This window comes from Macrotis lagotis, chromosome 7 (genome assembly GCF_037893015.1).
Source record: "Macrotis lagotis isolate mMagLag1 chromosome 7, bilby.v1.9.chrom.fasta, whole genome shotgun sequence".
NCBI classification, from domain to species: domain Eukaryota; kingdom Metazoa; phylum Chordata; class Mammalia; order Peramelemorphia; family Peramelidae; genus Macrotis; species Macrotis lagotis.
In genome coordinates, this window is record NC_133664.1 from 49,056,136 (window position 1) to 49,069,016 (window position 12,881).

The 12,881-nt window shown below is 40.4% G+C and overlaps 1 pseudogene; it reads right to left on the minus strand.

The window, feature by feature from the left end:
- Positions 1-11,659: 11,659 nt before the first annotated feature.
- On the minus strand, positions 11,660-12,656 carry LOC141493671 (large ribosomal subunit protein uL18-like; annotated as a pseudogene).
- Between the last annotated feature and the right edge of the window lie 225 nt (positions 12,657-12,881).

Below are 12,881 nucleotides of genomic sequence, written 5' to 3' on the forward strand. Positions count from 1 at the left end.
AGTTTCACTGATAAGAATAAAAGGTAGCATAGGTTTCTGCCTCTGGAACCAATGGTCTCTTCACTGTACTACACCACCTCCAACACAGGTCTCCTAATTATAACCCTACTGTTCTTTCCAATGCACTACCATTGAATGGAAGTGAGCATCTTGGTTATTTTCATGAATAGGTAATAGATTTTGCTGAGATTTTTAGCTATTTATTTTGAGAGACTTTGCTTTCTCGCCTTCTGGTGACTGAACCTCCTCCCCCACTCCTTATCCCCACCTCCAAAGATTTAAAGCCCATTCTCTGATGCACAGAGGCACCAGCTGTCCCTGGCATTCTCTAAGAGAAGTTAGGATTCTTTGTAGGCATGTAGATTTTTGGCTGCAATAGGTAGCAAGGTTTCCTCATAGGGTACTTTTTGAGAGAAATGTTTAGGCTATTCAGCTCAGATAATTTTATTTATTTTAAAAAACTTGGGTTTGTTTCAAAAAGAGAAACAGTTACAACCCAAATCTATTTGCAATACCAACCCTGTTAGTTGGGGAATTGGATGTCAGACTGATTTATTTTTGATGGACTGACTTCTGTGTATTTTTGGAGGTGGCCAACACAACCAGAAGGTTGGCTTTTTCCATAGTATATTTGGCTTTGGTCCAAGGGTCTTGTAAGGCAAACTACACTTTTCCAAGAGGGGAGATAGGGAATGATAACAGCTGGCTAAGCTTCTGGCCAGACTTTAATCCCTCTTTCTAATGATATTCATTCTATGTAAGAAATATTTATTGAGTGACTATTGCATGTATGGCACTGCATTAGATATCATCAGGCATATATAGTCTTATAAAACACAGTCCCTGCCCTTAGCAGACCCAGCAGAGGAGAGATTTCACTATTTCAAAGATCTGTAATTTTGTGAGGGTGAATTATTTTTCCACACAAATAATAACCTTTCTGTGACTTTATAGATGGTTTTTAAGAGTCTCAGCGGTCCCCGAAATGTAACACTCTATGTCTAACTGGATGATGCTCCAAACCTCCAAACTTAGGTAGGCTGATGTATGAGCTAGAAAGGGAAGCTTTTCAAGTTTAACAAAGTCTTCTGCTATATCCAGAGTCACCACTATGTCCTGATGGGCTTTTGGAATAGTACTACCATGGGCGACCAAGGGCTATAATACATAGGGGCAAAGACTATAAAACCTATCATCAGCATAACTATATATTTTCTGTAAGCTTTAAGCAGCTCTGGAAAATGGTTTGTCTTTGGAAGTTCCTTTACCCTAATATCTCTAGTTTCTCCCGATTTAGACTTTGCAAGTTCATATTTGTAATAAAACCTTTTTATGGACTTGTATTCTAAATTGCAAACAGTGGGCATAGCATAGTGGAATTCAGAGGCAAATAAAGAAAAAAATTTTATGGAGGAACCAATTCAAATGAGTTGGGCTTTGAAAAATGGATAGATTTTAATTAGGTTTCAAAGAGAGAGGAGAAAGTTCAGAGTAAATATTTCATAGTGGAAAAGTATGGAATGTGTTTGAGAAAGTCCACTTTGGATAGGACATATGATTCATGGGAGAGAATACCAAAGCAATAAAATTGGAAAAGTACCCTAGAGACGATCATGGAAGATGGTCTTTAAGTCAGATTCAAGAGTTGACCATAACTGAATAGACAAAGACAGCCACTGAAGTTTTTTGAATGGAAAGATAATATAATTTGATCTAGGCCTGCGAAAATCAATGTGGCACTTGAGTACAGAATAGATAGTAGGGATGGGGATAGAGGAAGGAGATATTCAATTTAGGAAAGTGATTCTAATTGTCTAAGTAAAATGTAATAAAGACCTGAACTTTGGAGGTGCCATTGATATATTAGCAAATGAATGCTTTACTTACTCCTAATATCAAACATGCTAATTCAAAACCAAGGGATAGCACCTATTAGCATGGGAAAGCTATAATTTCTTTTAGATTTAATTTCCATCATTACAATATCTAAGACTTTAGTTTCTTCCTCTTTATTTTTTTTCTTTTTTTAATTTATTTTTATTCTCATTTTGTACAAATGTTTTTTTTACATTAATAAAATATTCTTGTTTACAAGTAAACAAAATACTCCTCCCCCCCCATGAATGTAGATAGACTTGCTTGGGTGAAAAAAGTAAAGGGGAGAGAAAAAAATTAAAATTAAAAAAAATAATAGTAATAATTGTAGGTATGGCCAGGTGGTGCAATGGATGAAGCACCAGCCCTGGAGCCACGAGCACCCGAGTCCACATCCAGTCTCGTAAACCCAACAATCACCCAGCCATGTGACATGCAAGCCACCTGATCCCCACTGCCCTGCAAAAACCAAAAAGAAGAAAAAAAAAGACCCAAAATAAAATAAAATAGTAATAATAGTAGGGGTGGCTGGATGGCAGACAGAGCATTGGCCCTTGAGCCAGGAGCACCTGGGTCAGAATCCAGCCCCAGACACCCAAAGATCACCCTGCTATGTGGCCCCAGGCAGGCACCCAGCCGCACTTGCCCTGCACCCTCCCCCAAATAATAATAACAAAAAATGTGCTGCAGTCTTTGTTCCAACACCAACAACTCTGTCATGGGTGGATCACATTCTTTATGTTAAGTCCATCACAAAAGTTACTTCCATATTTTTCCAATGTTGCCATTGCTGATCGCAACTCCCTCCTTTCTTATTTCTCCACTCCCATGTACTATATTTTCTCTCTCCTTTCACTCTGACTCTGCTGTAGGGTCGCTGAGTGGTGTAGCAGACAGATCCCTGGTCCTGGGGCCAAGAAGCCCTGAGCCCCTATACTACCCCTCAGGCCCAGAATCCACCTGGCCCTATGGTCCTGGACAGGCCATCCAATCCCAGCCCCTTGCAAGAAGTAAAAAAGAAAATGTGTTATATCTGACCACTCTCCCCTCATGGTCCATCCTCTCCTCCTTTATTCACATCCCCACCCCTTCCCCCTGCTCCCCCCTCCTTCTTACTCCAGTTGTCTATACCCCATTGAGTATATTTGCTGTTTCCTCTCCTAGCCATCTCTGATGAGAGCAAAGGTTCCCTCATTCCCCCTTGCCTCTCCCCTTCCATATCATTGCAATAGCTCATTGTAATAAAAAAAATCTTATGTGAAATATCTTGGACTATTCCCCCTCTCCTTTTTCTTTCTCCCATTCCATTTCCCTTTTTTTCCCCCTATTGACTCCATTTTTACACCATATTTTATCTTTGAATTCAGCTTTCTCCTGTGCTTCAACTATAAAAGCTCCCTCTACCTGCTCTATTAACTGAGATGGTTCATATGAATATTATCAGTATCATTTTTCTATACAAGCAGTTCATCCTCATTAAGTCCCTCATATCCCGCCCCTCTCCTCCAATCTCCATGCTTCACCTGAATCCTGTATCTGAAGATCAAACCTTCTGTTCAGCTCTGGCCATTCCAAAAGGAACATTTGAAATTCCGCTGGTTCATTGAAAGTCCATCTTTTTCCCTGGAAGAGGACATTCAGCCTTGCTGGGTAGTTCATTCTTGGCTGCATTCTAAGCTCTTTTGCCTTCCAGTATATTGTATTCCAAGCCCTACGAGCTTCCAATGTAGTTGCTGCTAAATCCTGTGTGATCCTGACTGCAGCTCCACGATATTTGAACTGTGTCCTTCTGGCTGCTTGTAATATTTTCTCTTTGACTTGGGAGTTCTGGAACTTGGCTATAATATTCCTAGGGGTTGGTTTTTTGGGATCTCTTTCTCTGGGGGGATCGGTAGATTCTCTCCATTTCTATTTTGCCCCCTGCTTCTAGAATATCAGGGCAATTTTCCTGTAGTAATTCTTTGAAAATGATGTCAAGGCTCTTTTCCTGATCATGACTTTCAGGTATTCCAATAATTTTTAAATTATCTTTCCTAAGTCTGTTTTCCATATCAGTTGTTTTTTCAATGCGGTATTTCACATTTTCTTCTAATTTTTCATTTTTTTTTTGTTTTGGAGTATTGATTCCTGATTTCTGGTAAATTCATCAATCTCCCTGAATTCTATTCTTTGTCTGAAGGATTTGTTCTCCTCAGAGAGTTTTCTTATCTCTTTTTCCATCTGGCCAATTTTGCTTTTTAAAGCATTCTTCTCCTCAATAACTTTTTGAACTGTTTTATCCATTTGACCTAAGCTGTTTTTTAGCATGCTATTTTCTTCAGCATTTTTTTGGATTTCCTTGACTAAGCTGCTGACTTCATTTTCATGTTTTTCCTGCATCTCTCTCCTTTCTTTTCCCAGTTTTTCTTCCAACTCCCTCATTTGATTTTCAAAGTCTTTTTTGAGCTCTATCATAGCCTGAGCCCAATTTCTGTTTTTCTTGGAGTCTTTAGATGCAGGAGCTTGTGCTTCCTCATCTTCAGACTGAGTATTTTGATCCTTCTTGGGCTCATATACAAAATATTTCTCAATGGTCTTCCTCTTGTTTCTTTGCTTGTTCATTTTCCCAGCCTAAGCCTGTTTTTTTGGGTGCTTCCTGAGCTTTTGGGACATTCCCACAAGGGTCTCAGTGTGTGAGGTTCTGTCCTCCCTCCTGGTCTGTGAATGACCATAAGCGCCCCCCTCTGCCACGGGGCCAAGGTCGGGGGGCCCTGTTGTTTTATGGGGGGGCCTAGACTGCGATCAGGATCTGAATGTGGTCAGAACCCCAGAGTCCTTTTCCAGGGGCAGAGTACAGAGCTGGGTAGTCCCTCTCTCTTCACTCCCCTCCCTCAGCTCAATGGGCTCATGCCCTGGGGGCTCCTGCTTACTGTCTCCGCCTGCTTCTGTTTCCGGGTCTGGGCTGCTGAAAGACCAAGCTGCTGGCTGTGTGCCCTGAGGGCTGGGCTCCAGGTGCTCACTCTGGCAGAGGTCCCCCGCTGTTCCCCCACTTTGTGCCCGGTGCTACCTGGGGTGCAGCTCAGGAGACTCCTCCACTGCTGTGAGCTGGGCTCCCAGCACCCTGGGGCTGCCTCCAGGAGGCTGAAATTCTTTGGCTCTGGCAGGCCACCCCTCCGGTGGGCTGCCCCTCGACCCTGGGGAGTAGAGCCTTTCTGCTCTTTTCCAGGTTACCTTGAGTAGGAGAACTGCCTCACTGGGTCCCTTTGTGGGTTCTGTCTCTCGAAAGTTTAGTTAGAGTCCTTAGCTTATGAGATTTTATCAGAGAGCTCCTAAGACTGGATCCCTTCATGTCACCATCTTGGCTCCACCCCCACCATTGATATATTATTAAAGTAGAATGGATAGAGTTTGGTGACTAGGGAAATAAGAGAAAGCATCATCTATTATTTCAAGGTCTTGAGAGTGGAATAATTAATAATAATAATAATAATAATAATAATAATAATAATAATATAGTAATGTTAACTCCCATATATTTTGTTTTAAGATTTACAAATCAATCAATGAATATTTATTAGATGATTACTATATGGATACACAATAAGCCTTTGAAAGTAATCATCTCCATTTTTACAGAAAAGAAAGGTGACCCTCTGATGGGTGAAGTTTCTTAATGGTGCTGGATTAGAAGATGATATCTAAGTCTTTTAAGCTTCTAGAATGCTATAATAGTCACTCATGCCCATGACCACACTAGCCCTGTTCCCTTCTCTCCTCCTCTTTCCTCACCCCCCACCATAATTAGTAACAGGATTAATAATCTCTGATGGTCAGCACTGCCCTATTGGTTTGGCATCATGGAAATTCATCAGGGCCATTGGGCAGAGACAATCTAACTGTGCCAGTGAACTGGACAAAACTAGCTTTTATTTTGGGACTTGGGGAGAGCACGGTTGGACCCTCTGGCTCCAGGCACCTTGTTGCACTGAGCTGTTACATGGGCAGCAGGTTGTAGGGAATGGAGATTAATGGCTAAATTTTTTGCAGCAGCATATGGCAGGATGCTTCCAAGGTACCTGCCTCCCAGCTTTCCTTTTCTTCCTTACCCAGCCCCCTCACTGGAGACTTAGATGATGCAGACAAAGAAAGCCAGGATTGTATGAGAATCTTTGGATGGCCTATCAGAGACGACCATCCTCCCAGGCCCCTAACAGCAGCCTTTATTATCATTCTTGCAAATCTTTTTCATGACAATCCTGGCTGTCCTCTCTTTCCCTTTCTCTTTATTTTTCATTCTCTCTTTCTTATTGTGTATGATCTTTTACATTATCCAGTCATCCATCTCTTTGATCCCTTCTTGGCTCCTAGAACTACCATGCCATTATATAGCTGGCCATCCGGCTTCCCTGCTACCTTAAAATAATAATGTTTCACGGTGACAAATGGAGACACCAAACAATGGAAGTAAAATACTTAGCAGGCAGGGGTGCAACTGTGTCAAATTCATCAGCTTGGCAAAATATAAGACCGTCTTGAAAAGCTCCATTGAACGGAATGTGTGTTTGGAGATTGCTGATGACATCTCCCATGCTGATACCTCCACTATTTGATTCATAATTCTGCTTCTTGGAACCTTAGGCAATTGATGTGGTTAATAAGGCCAAGATCTCCAGGGGCCAAAGGACCATAACTCTGACTCTGTTGGGTTTTGCCACTGTCCTGAGCAACTTGAAAAAAATTATTATATATTAGTAGATGCTATTAGGTTTTATATTTGCTCCCCTTTTCTTGATATCAAATAAGGTAATGTTTATAAAACCTTTGAGAGCTATAAAAATACAGCTAGCAATTATGAAATCCAAATGCTAGCTATTATGAAAGGCCACCTTTTCTGATTAGTTATTGTGGACGATAAAGCGACTGCTTACCCCAAGAATGAGACGTTACATCCCTTACTTTCTCTAGAGGCTGAAATGTCGAATCCGGCTCTGTCTGTGGATGTTGGAAGAGAGTGTGAACAGGTTTTTTCTGAAAAGGACAAAGAATTCACCTCCAAGTCAAACATGGGTGTTCTGCCCCCTCTGTACTTGCTCCTTCCATGTAAAGATGGCCAGAATGACTAAAACACACGTGTGATGTGCATGTTGGAATATGGGCTTGCCTGTGTGGGTGGAGAGGGTGGGAAGAGAGATGGAGGAACCACACAAGCTCAAATCAAAAGCAACTGTTCTTACATGAAGAAAGCCGGCCGGCCTTGCTTTGTACACGAGGCTTTATTCCTCCGCCGAATGGTCTAATCTTGAAAATGAAATAAAAGAGTGGGACAAGCTAACTGGAACATAGGTAGAAATAATATATTGGGGGTGCAGAAAAAAAGCTGGCAAGGCTTAAAAGGCATCCATTTCATAACAACACATGTGCAAAGAATTAAAATAATTGCACTGTGCACATGGGCAACAGACAGAGCGAACAATGAATATTAAAAACACATTCCTCAAGCTGGCCCCGTGGCTTGGCAGCCCAGCTCTGGATGGGAGACCTGTGCAGGAATCCAAATGAGGCCTTTTGGCTTCCTGAGCTGTCAGGGCTTGGCAGGAACCTAGGCACAAGGCTATTTGGTGGATAGGAAACTGGAGAGGAGAGTGGCAAGGGTGTCCCACTTGTTGTGGCTGCCTGTCCCTCGCTGGCACAGCCTTGGGAAGGTTTTAGACAAGGATTCGCAGAGGGAATCTGGCTTCAGCCCTTTGGGGCTCCAGTTCAAAGCTAAGACTGAGCTAGGCTGGGAGGGAGGAGAAACAGGGCTGGATAAACAAACCCCGGAGAATGAACGGATGAAGGTAATTCTTGGAAACACCCAGCCAGCAAGGGAACATGGGATGAGATCAAGTCCCAAGTCTTTTTCTTGAAGCAGAAATTCGGGGTCTTCTTTGTCCTAGCTGGGAGAGAAATGGGAAGGGATGGAATGAGAGAGAGAGAGAGAGAGAGAGAGAGAGAGAGAGAGAGAGAGAGAAAGAGAGAGAGAGACAGAGACAGGGAGAGACAGAGACAGAGAGACCGAAAGAAACAGAGAGAGAGTTTTCTTTCAGAAATTTGACAAATCTATAAAAATGATCCTTCCAATATTGATGTGTGTGTGTGTGTGTGTGTGTGTGTGTGTGTGTGTGTGTGTGTGTGTGTGTTTAGGTCTCTTCCAGATCCTTCCAAGGCACATGTAGCAAAACCTCCAGAGGACACAATGAACTTTCCCAAGACACCCCATCCCTCCCACTGTCAGCAAAGACAAAGACTTGCCTTTTCAACACAGGTTGAATTTTGGAAGAGTCTCATGTCATTAAAGGTGAAAAAAAAATCCCATTGGCAAGAATGTTCAAAGGTTAAACCCATGAAAATTTGGCAGAGAAGATTACCCTCAAGATGGGAACCTTCCACTAGACAATGTGGGGCCGATGGCATGGGAAGTGTGCCTCTCCCCAGACCCAACAAGGAGGAGGTGGGAGCCAGAGAGTCCAGACTACAAAACATTAAGGAGGAATGTTGCCCTTTGGGTATATCCTCCAGGGTGCTATGAAAACAAAGGTGGGAGGCATGGGAACGTTAGGTCCCCGGGAACTAACAGAGGAGTCATTAATAAAAAGGACTCGTTTGATGGATAATTTTGATGTTCTCAACAATATTTTTGTTTACTAAAGGGGAAAATTTTTTTTTAATGTTGATTCTTTCAAAAGCAAAAACAAGTTCCACAAAACAATGCCCATCCTACCCAGATGCTCACTGCTCAGTACCAAATTTCCCTTTGAATTTTTAATAGTTAAGAATTTCTAAGTAATGTGGGTTTATATTTACTAGCTAGAATCTTTTGGTGGGAAGTGTTTAGACTAAAATACCTAAGCAAAAAGGAAATCTATTAATAATATACATGAGACAAACTGACAAGAATCCCATAGATTCCATTAATTCCTTCCTTTCTTCATTCATTCATTCATTCATTCATTCATTCATTCATTCATTCATTCATTTGTCCCTTCCTTCTCCTATGTGTAGCACCTTTGCTTCCCCTGTTGTTTTGTTTTTCCTTATTAAATATAAGTGAATTCCTTCCTTCCTTCCTTCCTTCCTTCCTTCCTTCCTTCCTTCCTTCCTTCCTTCCTTCCTTCTTCCTTCCATGCTATAGATCTCTGTCTTTCTCTACTCTCTCTGAAATATTGGAAAGTGTAGTTATTTACATTGATCTGCTGTTTGATAAAGAGAGAGTAGACAGAAGGAAAGAAGAAAAAGAGAGGATAATTTTGTTTCTGTGATCCATTCAGTTAATATTCAGCAATGACTACAGGAAGTTAAGGTTTCTAAAAATACCAACTGCAAGATAGCAATAGGTTGTTCTGTTGCAATAAGGATCCATGATTCCCTTGGCTTTGCTTATTTTTGTAGCTGTTTTCTCTGGCCATATGAATCTTATCAACCATGTTAGTCCCCATATTTAGTCCATCCAGAAGCAGATATCTGGAATTAAAGTGAAACTTTGATAAGTCCTTTCCCAACCCATAGGCACTCAGCATTTGCTTCTTTTATAGCTTCTCTGAGGAACTTTGAAATTTTCATAAAGGAGGCAAGTCAGCTAGAAATGTAAAAAGAAATAGGATTTTTAAAAAGATGCATTTTAACTCATACACATTTAATTCATACACTGAAATATAGGAAGGCTTATAGCTTTGACATGTGCAGGAATATGTATAGCGGCATAGAAAGAAGTCTTTTTTCCAGAGTAAAGAATAAATTTGGATACAGTTGGATCTCTGATAAGGACAAAATTTGTCTAAGATAACTAGCCAGTAAACGATTTCTAGAACTCAGGTGAGATGAGCTTCAGGCTTTGGCAGGGATCATTAGTTCTACAAAGAGGCACTTGCTCACCTGGCTCCTACACAAGTTGCATAAGTTTTCATCTCTCCTCTTAGTTTGGTGAAAAAACATGTAAGTCCCTTCCTATACCCCAGGAAAGTTAAAAAATACAGATAAGGGTAGGTGTTTTCTAGGGAGGGGATGGTCTTGCACAGGTGCATCTAATTGATTTCATATTAGTCAGGAAAGTATGTATATATACATATTTCTTTTTTATCTCTTTGGTATACAGACAGTAGGTGTGTTGCTGGATCAGAGAGTATGGGTGGTTTCATAAACCTTTGGACATAGTTCTAAATTGCTCTACAGAATGTTTGAATCAGTTGAATCCACTGATAATGCATTTGTCTCAATTGTCGTACAATTCCTCCAACATTTGTCATTTTTGTTTTCTGTCATATTAGCCAAACTGATTGGTGTGCAGTAGTTTCTCAGAGTTGCTTTACTTTGCATTTCTCTAATCAGTAATAATTCAGAGCATTTTTTTTCATATGACTATAGTTTTGATTACTTCATCTGAAAACTGCCTGTTTATATTTTTTGACCATTTATCAGTTGAGAAATGGCTTATATTTTTTTTACAAATTTTTCTATATTGAGAATATATATATATATATATATATATATATACTTTTTATATATACTTGAGAAATAAGACCTTTAGCAGAGAAACTTGCTGCAAATATTTTCATAGTTATGAACACTATGTATTTCCTTCCATCCTATCCCCCCCACTTTCACCCTGCCCATTCCCCAAAAAGGTTTTGCTCCTGACTACTGGATCCCCCAATTTTTCCTCATTTCTTTCAGCTCTCCCCACTTATCTCTTCTCCCTTCTACTTTACTATAGGGTAAGGCAGATTTCTATACCAATATGTGTGTATACTATTCCCTTTTTGGATCAGTTTTGATGAGATAAGGTTCAAATGCTTCCCGTACCACATCCCCCATCTTTCCCTCCATTGTAAAGGATCTTTTTTTACCTCTTTTATGTGAGTTCTTTTACCCCCAATCTACTTATCCCTTTGCCCTCCTCCCAGTGCCGTCCTCCTTTTTCATCCCTTAATTTTTTTTTTTTTGGATTCAACTCACACTTGTACTCTATGTTTACTTCTAATTTTCCTAATAATGAGAAAGTTCTTAGGAGTTACAAGTATCATCTTCTCATGTAGAAATGCAAATAGTTTAACATTACTGACTTACCTTTTTATGCTTCTTTTGAATCTTGTATTTGAAAGTAAACTTTTCTATTCAGCTCTGGTCTTTTCATCAAGAATGCTAAGAAGTCTTCTTTTTCACTGAATATCCATTTTTTCCCCTTCTGAAGTATTATATTCAGTTTTCCTGGGTAAATGATTCTTGGTTATAATTCTATGTCTTTTGCTTTTTTTGGAATTTTATATCCCAAGTCCTTTAATCTTTTATATAGAAACTGCTAAGCCTTGTATTTTTCTGACTTGCAACTCCATGTGAAACATTTCCTTCTGGCCACTTTCAATATTTTCTCTTTTACCCTTGAAATTTGACTATAATATTCCTGTAAAATTTTTTAAAACATCTTAAAAACATTTAAACATTTAAAACATTATTAAAAATTGTTTAGAAGGGAATTTGGGAGATCTCAGGCCAGTCATTTTGGGATCTCTTTTCGGAGGTGATCAGTAGGTTCTAGAATGTCATGATAGTTTTTCTTTAAAATTTCTTGAAATATGATTTCATTGCTTTATGGATGATGGATTTCAGGTAGTCCAATAATTCTTAAATTATCCCTCCTCAAATTATTTTTCAGATCAGTTATTTTTCTAATGACATATTTCACATTTTTTCTATTTTTCTGTTCTCTAGATTTTCTTTTTTTATTTCTTAATGTCTCATGGCATCATGAACTCCACTTACCCCATTCAAATTTGTTTTGTTGTTGTTCAATAAGTTTATTGGCTTAATCTGAAAATCTTCATAGAAAATTACAGATTTTGATGTTTTAACTATCAGCCACACGTTCCTGGGCTCTGAGGAAACTTGCCTTCTTCTGAGCAACTCTGTCTTTCTTCTGGGCAAGGGACATTTTGGGGCGGTTCCATCTTTTCTTTTTAACTTCCCTCTTGGGTTTCTTTTCATACACTGGATTCTCCCGGATACCAGCATGAGCTTTCTTGCACATCTCCTCCATCATGTCGGGAGTTATGTTGTTCTTTATGTACTGTGAGAATTATTTTTTATAAGCATCTTCATCTTCTTCCATAAGATAGTGCAACATTTTGGCCCATGATGTGTTTTTGATATACTTCAGCATTGAATTCCTTACTTTCTGAATCATACCCTGGGAAGCGTTTGGTACTGTGAGGAATAGACAAACCACCATCCACAGATCCCTTAAGAGCCCCAAAGACTTTGTTTCCAGTGGTAGTTCTGGCAAGACTTGCTTCCAGGTAGCATGTAAAAGCACCAGGCTGACCATCAATGCTTTCCACATTGTACTCATCTCCAGTCACTTCCACCTGGCCTTCATAGATCTTGTCCATGCCAAATCTGTTTAGAAGCCTGCGGGCCAGCAGCAGGCCTGTACAGTAAGCGGCAGCATAGTTTGTCAGGCCAACCTTCACACCATACTTGGGTAACTCATGGGCATAGGCTGCACAATCATATCCCCTTCTATACAGGCATAAGCAATCTGGCAGATGATGTCTCTGTTGGTGACGCGGACGATCATCCTGTACTTGGGGTTGTTGTACTTGTTCTTGTCCTGGATCGCCAGCCGCTTCCATGCATAGTAGTCCGTCTTTCCCTCTCTCCGTCTCTGGAACTTCACCTGGTACCTCTTGAAGTAGGCCTTGTTCTTCACCACCTTCACGAACCCCATCCTACCAAACGAGACCCGCGCCCTTGGCATAGACCAGCAGGCCTCGCAGTGCTGGGGGAAAAGGGCCGGGGCCCCTGCGCAGGGTATCCCATTCAAAGTTTTAGAGACTTGCTGTCTTCAGTGAACTTTTGTGCCTCCTTTTCCTATTTGACCAATTCTACTTTTTTAAGAAGTTCTATTTTTAAATGAATTTTTGTGGACATCTTCCATTGGATCACTTGTGCTTTTTAAGAGTTCTCTTCCAATCTTTTTTTGTTCCTTTTTTTAT